The sequence below is a fragment of the Nothobranchius furzeri genome, chromosome 5, assembly GCF_043380555.1.
Source record: "Nothobranchius furzeri strain GRZ-AD chromosome 5, NfurGRZ-RIMD1, whole genome shotgun sequence".
NCBI lineage: Eukaryota > Metazoa > Chordata > Actinopteri > Cyprinodontiformes > Nothobranchiidae > Nothobranchius > Nothobranchius furzeri.
In genome coordinates, this window is record NC_091745.1 from 18,778,511 (window position 1) to 18,794,529 (window position 16,019).

A 16,019-nucleotide genomic window follows, 5' to 3' on the forward strand; every position below is an offset into this window, starting at 1 on the left:
AAGGGCTAATGACTCCATTCCTTTTTGTGGTTGTAGGGGCTGTTGATTGGAGTACACTAAAACAAACCTGATCTCTCTAGGACATTCAGAAGCCAAGTTATAAGCCCACAAATGTGTAACTGGACTACTTCTTTAAATTGACACCAGATCCGGTGACCTTTGGGACATGGTTTGACCCCCTTAGGAAAGTGCTATCATCATGAAACGTTCAGATCACTTACAACTCAGTAGATTCTACCTTCCTGTAACGTTTCAGCCTGATTGGACCTTGTTTTCACACAAATGAACCCAGAATGATGTGAAATTGTGCTTCGTGCAACATAATTCTGGGTGCCATTTACAAACCATAAGTGCTAATGACTCCATTCCTTTTTGAGGTTGTAGGGGCTGTTGATTGGAGTACACTAAAACAAACCTGATCTCTCTAGGACATTCAGAAGCCAAGTTATAAGCCCTCAAAGGTGTAACTGGACTACTTCTTTAAATTGACACCAGGCCCGGTGACCTTTGGGACATGGTTTGACCCCCTATTGGAATGTGCGATCATCATGAAACGTTCAGATCACTTACAACTCAATAGATTCTACCTTCTTGTAACGTTTCAACCTGATTGGACCTTGTTTTCACACAAATGGACCCAGAATGATGGGAAATTGTGCTTTGTGCAACATAATTCTGGGTGCCATTTACAAACCATGAGTGCTAATGACTCCATTCCTTTTTGTGGTTGTAGGGGCTGTTGGTTGGAGTACATTAAAACAAACCTGATCTCTCTAGGACATTCAGAAGCCAAGTTATAAGCCCACAAATGTGTAACTGGACTACTTCTTTAAACTGACACCAGATCCGGTGACCTTTGGGACGAGGTTTGACCCCCTTAGGAAAGTGCTATCATCATGAAACGTTCAGATCACTTACAACTCAATAGATTCTACCTTCCTGTAACGTTTCAGCCTGATTGGACCTTGTTTTCACACAAATGAACACAGAATGATGTGAAATTGTGCTTCGTGCAACACAATTCCTTTTGGGCTGATTTTACAACATTCAAAAGTAGCCCAAAATGAATGCTTCATTAATTGAAGAATTCAGTTTGGGTTACTTTAGAAGAAGACCCAAATTGGAGGCCTCCATTTTGGGTTACTTTTGAAGAAGCCCCAAAATGGAGGCCTCCATTTCCTCCATTTTGTGTTACTTTAGAAGAAAACCCAAATTGGAGACCTCCATTTTGGTTTACTTTTGAAGAAGCCCCAAAATGGAGGCCTCCATTTCCTCCATTTTGGGTTACTTTAGAAGAAGACCCAAATTGGAGGCCTCCATTTTGGGTTACTTTTGAAGAACCCCCAAAATGGAGGCCTCCATTTCCTCCATTTTGGGTTACTTTAGAAGAAGACCCAAATTGGAGGCCTCCATTTTGGGTTACTTTTGAAGAAGCCCCAAAATGGAGGCCTCCATTTCCTCCATTTTGGGTTACTTTAGAAGAAGACCCAAATTGGAGGCCTCCATTTTGGGTTACTTTAGAAGAAGACCCAAATTGGAGGCCTCCATTTTGGGTTACTTTTGAAGAAGCCCCAAAATGGAGGCCTCCATTTCCTCCATTTTGTGTTACTTTAGAAGAAAACCCAAATTGGAGACCTCCATTTTGGGTTACTTTAGAAGAAGACCCAAATTGGAGGCCTCCATTTTTGGTTACTTTAGAAGAAGACCCAAATTGGAGGCCTCCATTTTGGGTTACTTTTGAAGAAGCCCCAAAATGGAGGCCTCCATTTCCTCCATTTTGGGTTACTTTAGAAGAAGACCCAAATTGGAGGCCTCCATTTTGGGTTACTTTTGAAGAAGCCCCAAAATGGAGGCCTCCATTTCCTCCATTTTGGGTTACTTTAGAAGAAGACCCAAATTGGAGGCCTCCATTTTGGTTTACTTTTGAAGAAGCCCCAAAATGAAGGCCTCCACTTCCTCCATTTTGGGTTACTTTAGAAGAAGACCCAAATTGGAGGCCTCCATTTTGAGTTACTTTTGAAGAAGCACCAAAATGGAGGACTACATTTCGGGCTTCTTTTGCATGTAGTTGAAAGTATCCCAAATTGAAGGCTTCCTTAATTGAAAAATTCAGTTTGGGTTACTTTAGAAGATGACCCAAAATGGAGGCCTCCATCTTGGGTTACTTTTGAAGAAGCCCCAAAATGGAGGCCTCCATTTCCTCCATTTTGGGTTACTTTAGAAGAAGACCCAAATTGGAGGCCTCCATTTTGGGTTACTTTTGAAGAAGCACCAAAATTGAGTCTCCATTTCAGGTCTGGTGACCTTTGTGACTTCATTTGACCCTGTTAGGGTAACGTTCAGATCACTTACAACTCCATAGACTATACGTTCATGTGATGTTTCAGCCTTATTGGACCTTGTTTTCGCACAAATGGACCCAGAAATATGTGAAATTGTTCTTTGTGCAACATAATTCCTGGTGCCATTTAAAGACCATAAGTGCTTATTACTCCATTCCTTTTTGTGGTAGTAGGGGCTGTTAATTGGAGCATTTTAAAACCAACATGACCTCTCTAGGATATTCAGAAGCCAAATTATAAGCCCACAAAGGTGTGTTACGAACCACACCTTTAAAGAAGAAGTGATCCAATGACCTTTGTGACAACATTTGACCCCCTAAGGAATGTGCTATCATCATGAAACACATGATTCATTTACAACTCAATAGATTGTACCTTCCTGTGATGTTTCAGCCTGATTGAAGCTTTTTTCAGAGAACTGGACCCATAATAATGTGAACTTGTGCTTGGTGCAACATAGGTCTGGGTGCCATTTAAAAACTGTACATCCTATCCACTCCATTCATTCTGTTCTAGATACAGACCATTCATTGGAGTATTTTAAAACCAGCCTGACCTCTCTAGGATATTCAGAAGCCAAGTTATAAGCCCACAAAGGTGTAACCAGACACCTGACTATATCTGCTTGGACAAGCGTCCCGTAAGGGCGCTCGAAAAGGTCCGACGGCATCGATTTCGACGTGCGTCGATGAGATGGTAGCCGGGATGCACCACCCCAAATTTCGTGCGGCTACGCCAAACCGAATTCAAACGGCGGCCCAAAAGTGTGAAAATTTAGCTCAGGCTTCATTTGCGGCCTTCTGCCACTTGAGCCCCTTTTTGGCTGCCGTTCGGCCCACGTTGGTCCGAGGCGCACGAATTTTTTTTGGTGCATCCCAGCACTGGTCCGAACCACAGATTTCGAAATCGTGCCGGTCGCATCGTGTTAAGCATCCGTTTGGGGCCTGAGGGCGGTTTTCCCTCCATTTTGCCATGTGCTCGGCAAATTGGCATTTCTCAACCGATTTTCACCAAACAAACATCGATTTGGCATGCCGCCGTCACCCCGATCTAGCCCAGGCAGTTTGGTAGCCGTAGCTCGTTGTTCCGGTGCTGTTCTGGGTCAGAGGTCAGAGAAAATGATGGATTTGGGCTGTTTTGGGGCTGAAAAACAGGGTTCTCCTCAACCTAGAGACTTGAAACTGAGAATGTTTCTTTAAATAGCTGACAGCTACAACATATGCAGTTTTCAAGTTGCTGGCTTATTCAGAAGGGTCAAGGTTCACAGCCTCTTGGTACAAGCAGAGAAAATGATGGATTTGGGCTGTTTTGGAGCTGAAAAACAGGGTTCTGCTCAACCTAGAGAGTTGACACTTGCACATTTCCTTTAGATAGCTGACAGCTACCACATACGTCGAGCTCGTGCCGGTCGCAACGTGCTAAGCGTCCGTTTGGGGCCTGAGGGCAGTTTTCCCTCCATTTTGCCATGTGCTCGGCAAAGTGGCGTTTCTCAACCGATTTTCACCAAACAAACGTTGATTTGGCATGCCGCCGTCACCCCGAGCTAGCCCAGGCAGTTTGGTAGCCGTAGCTCTTTGTTTCGGTGCTTTTCCGAACCCCAGGTCGCCAGAGGTCACGCTCTTTTTGGCCACAGCTCCTCAAGGGAACGCCCGATCCGTCCCGTTTTTGGAGAGGTGGTCCCCGTGGTGCCAAGCAATCATAATCCGCTGTCAAAATTGAAAAAAAAAAAAAGTTGTGTCTGAGTTTGGCCAAAAAATGCCCTCTTAGACCCATCGCCTCAAAGAGGACTTGTGTTTTTCTGGTAGAAAGTGGAAAGAAAAAGTTCTGCTGGCGCCAGCGATGCCATCTTCGGATATGTTGTTCGGGGGCCAAGCACGAGTCCATCCGAGGTGGTTTGGTGGCAAAATATTTTGTGGTTCCGGAGATATAGCCCCCCAAAGTGCGCGATTTTTGCAAGTTTACAATGGCGCAATTCTAGCGCCGTGAGGGCTATCGAAAAGATGAGTAGATTTTTGCGCTCGTACCGGACTTCCGAACCAGAGAGTGTAAACAATTTTCGACTGCACCCCTAGTGGCCGAACTTGGTCAGTGAGCAACGTAGCGTGACGCAACTAAAATATTATGATTCGGCATGTCCTTCTTTACAACATATGTGAATTTCATGTCCCTACGTGGAATTTAACTATTTTTAATGAATTAAAAGAGACCGGCAAAACCCTAGGCCCGAAACCACGATTTTTAGACCCTTTTTGGCTGCCGTTCGGCCATCGTTGATCCGAGGCGCCCGAAAACTCTTCTGGTGCATCCCAGCACTGGCCCAAAACACATATGTCGAGTTCGTGCCGGTCGCATCGTGTTAAGCGTCCGTTTGGAGCCGTACGGCACTTTTCCCGCCTTTTCTGCCATGTGCTCGGCAAAGTGGCATTTCTCAACCGATTTTCACCAAACAAACGTCGATTTGGCATGCCGCCGTCACCCAGAGCTAGCTCAGGCAGTTTGGTAGCCGTAGCTCGTTGTTCTGGTGCTGTTCTGGGTCAGAGGTCAGAAAAAAGATGGATTTCAGCTAAAAACGGGGTTCTCTTCAACCTCCAGACTTGACACTGATACTGTGTGCTCCTTGACCTCACAGGTCCATCATGTGTTAATTTCAGACAGATTGGAGCTTGTATCACAGGTTTTTCAACCAGAAATATGTGAAATTGTGCTTGGTGCGACATATTTCTGGGTGCCATTTAAAAACCATAAGTGCTGACGACTCCATTCCTTCTGCTGGTGATAGGGGCTGTTAATTGGAGTCATTTAAACCCAACCTGACCTCTCTAGGACATTCAGAAGCCAAGTTCTGAGCCTCCAAAGGTGTATCCGGACATTTGTCTTTAAGGCAGAAGTGATCCGGTGACCTTTGGGACATCATCTGACCCCCTTAGGAATGTGCTATCATCATGAAATGTACAGATAACTTACAACTCAATAGATTCTACCTTCCTGTTGTGTTTCAGCCAGATTGGACCTTGTTTTCACACAAAAGGAACCAACATTATGTGAAAATGTGCTTTGTGCGACATATTTCAGGGTGCTGTTTAAAAACCGTACGTGCTAATGACTCCATTCCTTCTGGTGGTGATAGGGGCTGTTAACTGGAGTCATTTAAACCAAACCTGACCTCTCTAGGACATTCAGAAGCCAAGTTATGAGCCTCCAAAGGTGTATCCGGACATTTTTCTTTAAGGCAGAAGTGATCCGGTGACCTTTGTGACATCATCTGACCCCCTTAGGAATGTGCTGTCATCATGAAACGTGCAGATCACTTACAACTCAATAGATTCTACCTTCCTGTGGTGTTTCAGCCAGATTGGACCTTGTTTGAGGGAACTGGAACCAAAATTATGTGAAATTGTGCTTGGTGCAACATAATTCTGTGTGTGCCATTTAAAAACTGTACATCCTATCCACTCCACTCCTTCTGTTATCGATACAGACCATTAATTGGAGTATCTTAAAACAAATTTGACCTCTCTAGGACATTCATAAGCCAAGTTATGAGCCTCCAAAGGTGTATCCGGACATTTTTCTTTAGATGACACCATGCTCGGTGACCTTTGGGCCATGGTTTGACCCCCTTAGGAAGGTGCTATCATCATGAAAAGTTCAGATAACTTACAACTCAATAGATTCTACCTTCCTGTTGTGTTTCAGCCAGATTGGACCTTGTTTTCACACAAAAGGAACCAACATTATGTGAAAATGTGCTTTGTGCGACATATTTCAGGGTGCTGTTTAAAAACCGTAAGTGCTAATGACTCCATTCCTTCTGCTGGTGATAGGGGCTGTTAATTGGAGTCATTTAAACCCAACCTGACCTCTCTAGGACATTCAGAAGCCAAGTTATGAGCCTCCAAAGGTGTATCCGGACATTTTTCTTTAAGGCAGAAGTGATCCGGTGACCTTTGTGACATCATCTGACCCCCTTAGGAATGTGCTGTCATCATGAAACGTGCAGATCACTTACAACTCAATAGATTCTACCTTCCTGTGGTGTTTCAGCCAGATTGGACCTTGTTTGAGGGAACTGGAACCAAAATTATGTGAAATTGTGCTTGGTGCAACATAATTCTGTGTGTACCATTTAAAAACTGTACATCCTATCCACTCCACTCCTTCTGTTATCGATACAGACCATTAATTGGAGTATCTTAAAACAAATTTGACCTCTCTAGGACATTCATAAGCCAAGTTATGAGCCTCCAAAGGTGTATCCGGACATTTTTCTTTAGATGACACCATGCTCGGTGACCTTTGGGCCATGGTTTTACCCCCTTAGGAAGGTGCTATCATCATGAAAAGTTCAGATAACTTACAACTCAATAGATTCTACCTTCCTGTTGTGTTTCAGCCAGATTGGACCTTGTTTTCACACAAAAGGAACCAACATTATGTGAAAATGTGCTTTGTGCGACATATTTCAGGATGCTGTTTAAAAACCGTAAGTGCTAATGACTCCATTCCTTCTGCTGGTGATAGGGGCTGTTAATTGGAGTCATTTAAACCCAACCTGACCTCTCTAGGACATTCAGAAGCCAAGTTATGAGCCTCCAAAAGTGTATCCGGACATTTTTCTTTAAGGCAGAAGTGATCCGGTGACCTTTGTGACATCATCTGACCCCCTTAGGAATGTGCTGTCATCATGAAACGTGCAGATCACTTACAACTCAATAGATTCTACCTACCTGTGGTGTTTCAGCCAGATTGGACCTTGTTTGAGGGAACTGGAACCAAAATTATGTGAAATTGTGCTTGGTGCAACATAATTCTGTGTGTGCCATTTAAAAACTGTACATCCTATCCACTCCACTCCTTCTGTTATCGATACAGACAAGGGCGTCAGTTTGTTTTTAGAATTGCTGGGGACAATAACCATACACTTGATTGGGGTTTAAAAATTGCTGGGGACAATCATTAAATAGGCTAGCATATTTAAGTATTCATTAGTTTTTAATGTTTCACTCCAATATGCACAGTAGTGTATTGACAGTTATTTAAAAACCTGTTTTGTTTTTCCAACGTCACTAAAACCCCCCATTAGCCTGTAAGCAAGGTGGAATCTTTACATCCATGTAGCTAGCCTAGCAAAAAAGATTGTGTATTATATATATATATATATATATATATATATATATATATATCCTTGTTATATTATTTGTGACTATCAAATTAGATTTTCAGAGAAAAATACTCATCTTTATCAGGCTCCACTCTCTGGTCAACTCCACGCTCCCACAACCTAGCTGTCCGTGAACTACCGGATTGATTTTTTTTAAAGTGAAGAAGGTGAAAAGTAGGTGTCCGTCAACCATGTCGAAAAGAAAGAATGCAACCGATATCAGGTGGTTTTTCGGCAAGAAAAAATGTGCTGTAAGTGCATCCCTACAAAAAAGACTAAGATATCCAGTTTTATCATTTAATATTGACTTACTTAGTAGTAGATAAAAGAGGGCAAGTTTCTCTACTGGTAACAGTTAGCTAGCAGCAATAACGGTTAAAAACCATCCAGTTTATGCTAGGTGACCAAAACTCTTTTTCCGTGACATTTTTGCTTTTTATGTGCCATTAGGGCGGGGCATCTGGGAAGATTTCATAAACTGATAAAATGTCTAGGTTTTCATCGTTTTCAGAAGACTTCATCTTACAATACATAAATACAACAGCACAGCCGTGATATACTCCCGACCTGCTCAAGTGGATGGTTCTGAACGGTTGCAGTAACCTACTAACATCCAGGAGTTGCACCTGTTACTGAGTGGTGCTGTTTAACTAATTCCAACTAGGTCCCCATCTAGCAAATGGTCCTATTATGTGAAATGACCCATCCATAACTAAAAAGTATTAGAGGGATACATTTTTAGGTTGAAGTGTGTAGATGAATAAGTCTCAGAGTAGTTTGGGGGTGTAAAAGTGAGATTCCAACAGCATGACCCTAACCCCTTACATGACCTTAACAAGCCCTTTCATAGCCTTGCAAAACTGTGTTAACCTTAAATCAGATTTTGATGGCATTGATACTACAAAATAGCACTACATTTGTTCAGTAGGAATCAGCACCCCCTAGAGTCACATGTGTCTTAGTGCATCAGATTTTTGTCCCATATGACTGACCAATTTGTTTCAGGGTATCTTTTTTTAAACCGTTAAGTTATTTCCACAGATATTTTTTTTCCACTTTTTGACTTATTAGCCTAGCTGAAGTTATTTATATTTTCTAACCACAAAGAACCAGCACATTTTAAAGTCAAAAGCTTTCTTCAAGTAAACAACACACAAGTTCAGTGCTTCAGGAATGTGTCTCATTTTTGGATGTCAAATAATGGACACCCAAAGAACCTAAACTTTTCCAACAAAACCAAAGATAATTAAGTCAAAGTCTATGCTGCATTGCAAATTAAAAAAAAAATCAAATCCCACAAGTTGTAATGTTTATTTGAATACCCTTTTTCTATCAGGAACAGCATGTGACAGAGGAAAATGAAGACACGCAGGAACAGGCAGCTGAGAATGCAGAGGTGAAATTCACATCAACAGAAAATCATATAACCTTACAGTAAATATGAAACCAACTTTGGTATACTCTTACAGCAAGTGCAATCACTGGATGAAGAAATGGAGAGTGTTGAAACAAGCTCAGATCAGATTCAGCAGGTGAGGGTTCAGGAAGCAAACATATGCAAGATTTATCCATCTGCAGGGCTTTGCATTGGTTCAACTTGTACAAAAATGTGGAAGGAAAACAGATTTGATTAAAACAACAGATCTACAACACTACAATTACTACTAAAATACAAACATAAAAGTAAGTTGTGTATATAACATCATGGCAATAGTAGACCAATTGGAGAACAGTGTAGAATCAAAACATTTCTGAGAGCTATGTATGGAAACTAATGACAACTGAATAATTACATTATAGGTCGAGCCATCAGCTACTGATCTCGGGAAGCAGGATAACCCTCCACATGCAAACCAGGAGATCCATACAGCTGAGGGTCCAAGTTCCCCATACCAACCAGCAGCACAGCTCATTGAGCCACAAACTCTGCCGAACCGCAGTCTTCACTTCCAGGAGAGCTGGTTCAAAATCTTCCCCTGGCTCCATTACAGTCCTGAAATAAAAGGAGTTTTGTGCTTCTACTGCACAACTGCTTTTAAAAAGAACATTTCAACAATGGCAAAAAAAACTGAACATACCTTTATTTCTCAGGGGTTCAGAAACTGGAAGAAGGCTAGGGAGTCATTTGACAGGCACGCTGGTAGTAGGGCACACATAATTGCTGTCAACACACACACACGCACACACACAGGTCAGTCAGAATGCAACTATGCAGCATCTCAGAAAGTGCACAAGAGAAGGCCAGGTCAGCACTGATAGAAATTGTTAGTTCAGTGAGGTACCTTGCTAAACAGGGCCTAGCTCTCAGAGGTCATGACAATGATGACGGAAACTTCAAGCAGCATCTGGATGAGAAGGCTGAGAATGACCTCAATCTGGCAAGCTGGCTGCAGAAGTATCATTCCTACACAAGTCCTGCGTGTCAAAATGAGCTGCTGATGTTAATGAGCAACAACCTTATCAGACAAATAACAACTGAAATCCATGGGTTACCTGTACTGCAGTTCTCTCTAATAATGGATGGGACCCAGGATATATCTGGCACTGAACAGGTTTCAATATGCCTCCGGTATGTTGATGATGGCCTGGAGCCTAAGGAGGAGTTTGTTGGACTGTACGAGGCTTCTTCAACAACTGGCGAACACCTTTTTAAAATTGCCTCTGATGTGCTGCTCCGTTTAGACCTCCCTTTCTCAGGTCTACGTGGACAGACCTATGATGGAGCAGCCAACATGTCGGGGCACCTGTCAGGGTTACAAGCTCAGATTAGAAGAGAGCAACCATTGGCCACCTTTGTCCACTGTGGCCCACACTGTGTGAACCTTGTCACACAGGCTGCATGTACCTCCACACCTGTGATCAGGGACGCTCTACAGTGGGTACACGAGCTGGGCTGCTTGTTCGCTCAGTCTGGCAAATGCAAAACAATATTCAAAGACATATGCATATCAAAAAAAGGCTCCTTCACTTCCATCAAGCCTCTGTGTGCCACCAGATGGACTGTGCGCACACCAGCAATCAGAGCAGTCCTGACTCAATATGAGTCCATCTTGGCTGCCCTGGAAGAGATGGCATCTACAAATCTCACCGACAGTACTGCTTCTAAAGCTAACGGCCTACTTGACAGACTGGAAAAGGGCAACACCATTCTTGGCCTTCTTCTGGGACAAGAGATCCTCATGATGTTGGAGGACCTGAACTTGAGTCTGCAGGCAAGAGGAAAAACCATCAGTGGAATGCTGAAAGCTGTTGAATACACCAGACAGGGCTTTCTCTCTTTGAGGACTAATGATAGTTTCATGAGCATCTATGGTAAAGCTGTGAAACTTGTTGCAGACTTGGACCTCCAGCCAGTACACCCACCTCATGTCCGAATGCCATCCAGAAAATATGGTGGTCCAGCAAAGCATCATACTCCTGCGACACCAGAGGAGTATTTCCGGGTCCATTTTTTCAGTGCCATTGACACAGTGATCACCCAGCTACATGATCGCTTTGACCAGCCAAGCCTGGAAAATCTGAACAAGCTGGAGGAGCTGCTGCTTACTGGAAAGATAATGATATGGTGAGCCTGTACCCAGAACTGGACCTGCAAAAAATGCAAATTCAGTTGGCAATGTTTAAAGCAAATCATACCTACACTTCCTGTAAAGAGGCTGCCCAAATTCTTAGAGGGATGCAACCAGAGGTCAGAGGGCTCTTCTCACAAGTTGAGACTCTGGTGAGACTGCTAATTGTGGTCCCAGTCTCATCCTGTGAGGCTGAAAGGAGTTTCAGCGCTCTGCGACGGTTGAAGACCTGGCTGAGGTCAACAATGACACAGCTGAGGCTCAACAGCACTGCAGTCTGCCACGTCCACAGGGATAGACTGAAGAGGCTAGACAAAAGAGAAATAGCCACAGCTTTCATTGGTAATCTGAGAGACGGGTGTACATCTTTGGCCACTATTAACTCTCCACCTGATTGGAAAAACACATAAAACATACACAATCCACTTGTTTACGGTCTCAAACACACTCACAGCATTAGTTATTAAGATTACCGTTCTAACATCAAGTTCAATTTGCATTTAATTTTGGTTCACCAATTTTTTTTAGCTACATTTAATCGTTCTACTGTTCTCAGTGTGTTCACAATCTGTATTTGTGTGCATTCAAACTTAATGGTTATTTCCTTTTTCATTTTTGTTCTGTTAATAAAACAGTTAACTGCTCCATCTTTGACTAAAGAATCCTTCATATTATTTTAAGCTTCAAAAGACTCATCAAGGCATCCAAACAAAATAAAGGGAGAACAGCTAATGTAACGGATCACCTTCTGACCTGTTCAGTAGATGTGGTCTGGACAATTTGTGTCATCACTCTTGTGCTCCACATTCACCAAAAAGCAGATTATGGCACCAGATTGTTCTTCAACTTGCATTTATTGGCAGCAATCTGGTCCAACAGAACACACACAATTTCCATCAATGTGTGTTATCCAGCCTCACACAGGGGTCCCCACCAACTTACATGTTACTGTACTGCGTGATTTAGTGGTTATTATTACTATTCAAGGTTTTTTTTCCACATTTTACATAAAAAAACAGATTATAAGTGGATAATCAAAAGTTGCTAACAACACTTGTAACACAAATACATTTTTCTTCTATAACATTCATACATGAGTTTTCCTGGTATAACAAAACACACAATTTCCATCACTAGCCATGTTTAAATGGGCACAAGTAAATGGATTGAACACCCAGTCAGATCAAAAATTCTGCACATTACACTTTTCATTTCGTTTCATGGCATTTGTTTACCATCTTTTCCGGGAAAGACAACTCTCTGCGCATGCTCAAACTATTTATTCGGATTTGATGCTTGGTGCATAAAATAGTGTCCATGTAAACATTTGGGATTTCCGAACAGCCTAGATTTTCATCGGATAGAGGAGATTTTGCGCATGTAAACGTGGCTAATGTATGTTATCTAGCATCACACTCTGTTCAGGTTAAAAAGACAGCGAAGTAACGTAACACTCACTCACGAGAAGTTAGCTTCTATTAGCAACACTCTAATCGAAGCATTATCACCCATATAACTTGCTTTTCTTTTTAAAGCTACAGCTAAACTTCGCACAGAACACTCCCAAGAGCCCTCGCATGTCAAAAACAAGTCACAAAAGCTACTTAACTCAACTTAAAATCGACTTAACAACATATAATTCTGCTCACGTGTACTCACCTCCACCAGCTACATGCTAACAGCTGGGGTGGCTGTAAGCACGCCTGAAGAACCCCTGCATTAATCGCATTCAAATATCACCTTCTTTTGGTGTTAAATAAAATATAACATTGATTACCTCTTGGAGCTAAACAAGAATAAAAGATTCTTGAGCAGTGTGGGTGACGTGCTCTCCTGCTTATCACAACTGCTGACAGCTGCATGCAGGGCAGCAGGGTAGAGAACTCAGCATAACGCAGGGCGCTTTTTCAGAAATGTTACAAATTAATTAATTACGGTTTTATTGTTATTTAAAGCTCAAGTATAAATAATTAGATGCCAGTTGCGACATTTAAAAAATCTGCTGGGAGCAGACGTAGGTATAGATCTGAGCTGGTAAAAAAAAAAAAAAAAAAACTCATCAGCAGGATTTTGGAAATTGGGGGGGACACAGCTGCCAATCACAAATTTTGCCGGGGACATGTCCCCGGCGTCCCCGGTTAAAATGACGCCTATGGATACAGACCATTAATTGGAGTATCTTAAAACAAATTTGACCTCTCTAGGACATTCATAAGCCAAGTTATGAGCCTCCAAAGGTGTATCCGGACATTTTTCTTTAGGTGACACCATGCTCGGTGACCTTTGGGCCATGGTTTGACCCCCTTAGGAAGGTGCTATCATCATGAAAAGTTCAGATCACTTACAACTCAATACATTCTACCTTTCTGTGGTGTTTCAGCCTGATTGAAGCTTTTTTCAGAGAACTGGATCCATAATAATGTGAAATTGTGCTTGGTGCAACATAGGTCTGGGGTCTGGGTCCCATTTAAACCCCATAAGTGCTATTGACTTGATTCCTTTTTCTGGTAGTAGGGGCTGTTAATTGGAGTATTTTAAAACAGACCTGATCTCTCTAGGACATTCAGAAGAAAAGTTATAAGCCCACAAATGTGTGATACGAACCACGCCTTTAAAGAACAAGTGATCCGATGACCTTTGTTACACCATTTGACCATCTTAGGAATGAGCTATCATCATGAAACGTTGGAATCACTTATAACTAAAAAGATTCTACTTTCCTGTGGTGTTTCAGCCTGATTGAATCTTTTTTCAGTGAACTGGACCCATAATAATGTGAAATTGTGCTTGGTGCAACATAGTTCTGGGTCCCATTTAAAACCCATAAGTGCTATTGACTTAAGTCCTTTTTCTGGTAGTAGGGGCTGTTAATTGGAGTATTTTAAAACAGACCTGACCTCTCTAGGACATTCAGAAGCCAAGTTATAAGACCAACAGCTGCTTTTTTGGTGAGCAGGACGTCTCCGTTTTGGGTGTTTTTTGAAAGTAGCCCGAAATAAAGTGCATAGTGTCTGCCACCAAATCCAAAGTTCAGGTCAGAACGGGTGGGGGATGGGTGACGGACTCCACTTGACCTTTTGGTTCAGAACGGGCTACTTGTCTTCATTTTGGGACGCACGGGGGATGGGTGGAGACCCAGAAACATGTGAAACAGTGCTTTGTGTGACATAATTATGGGTGCCATTTAAAAACTGTACATCCTATCGACTCAATTCCTTCTGTTCTAGATACAGACCATTAATTGGAGTATTTTACAACAGACCTGACCTCTCTAGGACATTCAGAAGCCAAGTTATAAGCCCACAGCTGTTTTGGTGAGCAGCACGTCTCCGTTTTGGGCTAACTTTTGAAAGTAGCCCGAAATAAAGTGTATAGTGTCTGCCACCCAGTCAAAAGGTCAGGTCAGAACGGGTGGGGGATGGGCGACGGACTCCACTTGACCCTTTGGTTCAGAACGGGCTACTTTTCCTCCATTTTGGGACAGATGGGGGTGGGGGTGGGGGGGGCTGAGGTGGGCAGGTCAGCAGACCAGGGTTCAGAACGGGCTACTTTTCCTCCATTTTGGGACACATGGGGGTGGGGGTGGTGTGTGGGGGGGGGGGGGGGGGGGGGCTGAGGTGGGCCGGTCAGCGGACCAGGGGGAGGTCTCTGGGGCGGCGACCTCAAAACGGGTTACTTTGGGGAGGGGGAAGGTGTGGGGTGTTCTGCGCCAATGGATTCAGAAGGGGTGAGTTTGGGCGCGATACGGGTCACTTTTGAATTTCTTGTCCAAGGGCTCCCCTAGTGTCCAAGTCCCAAAGTGAAGCAAAAGTAACCCATTCTGAGTCCAGGGGTGTGCCAAAATGTAAAAAGTAACCCCAATTTAAGGAGCCCAATTCCATTGGGGCCACTTTTGACGCAAAGTGTGCCAAAAAGCGCATTTTAGAATGCCCAAAATGAAGCGATCCCTCAGGGGGTCAAACCATGTCCCAAAGGTCACCGGATCTGGTGTCAATTTAAAGAAGTAGTCCAGTTACACATTTGTGGGCTTATAACTTGGCTTCTGAATTTCCTAGAGAGATCAGGTTTGTTTTAATGTACTACAATCAACAGCCCCTACAACCACAAAAAGGAATGGAGTCATTGGCACTTATGGTTTGTAAATGGCACCCAGAAATATGTTGCACGAAGCACAATTTCACATCATTCTGGGTCCATTTGTGTGAAAACAAGGTCCAATCAGGCTGAAATGTTACAAGAAGGTAGAATCTATTGAGTTGTAAGTGATCTGAACGTTTCATGATGATCGCACATTCCTATAGGGGGTCAAACCATGTCCCAAAGGTCACCGGGCCTGGTGTCACTTTAAAGAAGTAGTCCAGTTACACCTTTGTGGGCTTATAACTTGGCTTCTGAATATCCTAGAGAGGTCAGGTTTGTTTTAGAGTACTCCAATTAACAGCCGCCATTACCACTAAAAGGAATGGAGTCATTAGCACTTATGGTTTTTAAATGGCACCCAGAATTATGTTGCACGAAGCACAATTTCACATCATTCTGGGTTCATTTGTGTGAAAACAAGGTCCAATCAGGCTGAAACGTTACAGGAAGGTAGAATCTATTGAGTTGTAAGTGATCTGAACGTTTCATGATGATAGCACTTTCCTAAGGGGTCAAACCATGTCCCAAACGTCACCGGATCTGGTGTCAATTTAAAGAAGTAGTCCAGTTACACATTTGTGGGCTTATAACTTGGCTTCTGAATGTCCTAGAGAGATCAGGTTTGTTTTAGTAAACTCCAATCAACAGCCCCTACAACCACAAAAAGGAATGGAGTCATTAGCACTTATGGTTTTTAAATGGCACCCAGAATTATGTTGCACGAAGCACAATTTCACATCATTCTGGGTTCATTTGTGTGAAAACAAGGTCCAATCAGGCTGAAACGTTACAAGAAGGTAGAATCTA

At 42.8% G+C, this 16,019-nt stretch overlaps 2 long non-coding RNA genes across 3 annotated transcripts; both read right to left on the reverse strand.

Moving 5' to 3' along the window:
- Positions 1-8,800: 8,800 nt before the first annotated feature.
- On the reverse strand, positions 8,801-9,441 carry LOC139069990 (uncharacterized). Its single transcript, XR_011520652.1, has 3 exons — positions 9,297-9,441; positions 8,971-9,099; positions 8,801-8,885 (listed from the first exon to the last, which is right to left on the reverse strand). It is a non-coding gene; the product is annotated as an uncharacterized lncRNA (long non-coding RNA).
- A 1,706-nt stretch (positions 9,442-11,147) lies between these two features.
- On the reverse strand, positions 11,148-12,986 carry LOC139069989 (uncharacterized). 2 transcript variants are annotated; one of them, XR_011520650.1, is made up of 3 exons: positions 12,850-12,986; positions 11,826-11,939; positions 11,148-11,380 (listed from the first exon to the last, which is right to left on the reverse strand). It is a non-coding gene; the product is annotated as an uncharacterized lncRNA (long non-coding RNA). The 2 variants fall into 2 exon arrangements; XR_011520651.1 differs by lacking the exon at positions 12,850-12,986 and adding an exon at positions 12,732-12,746.
- Between the last annotated feature and the right edge of the window lie 3,033 nt (positions 12,987-16,019).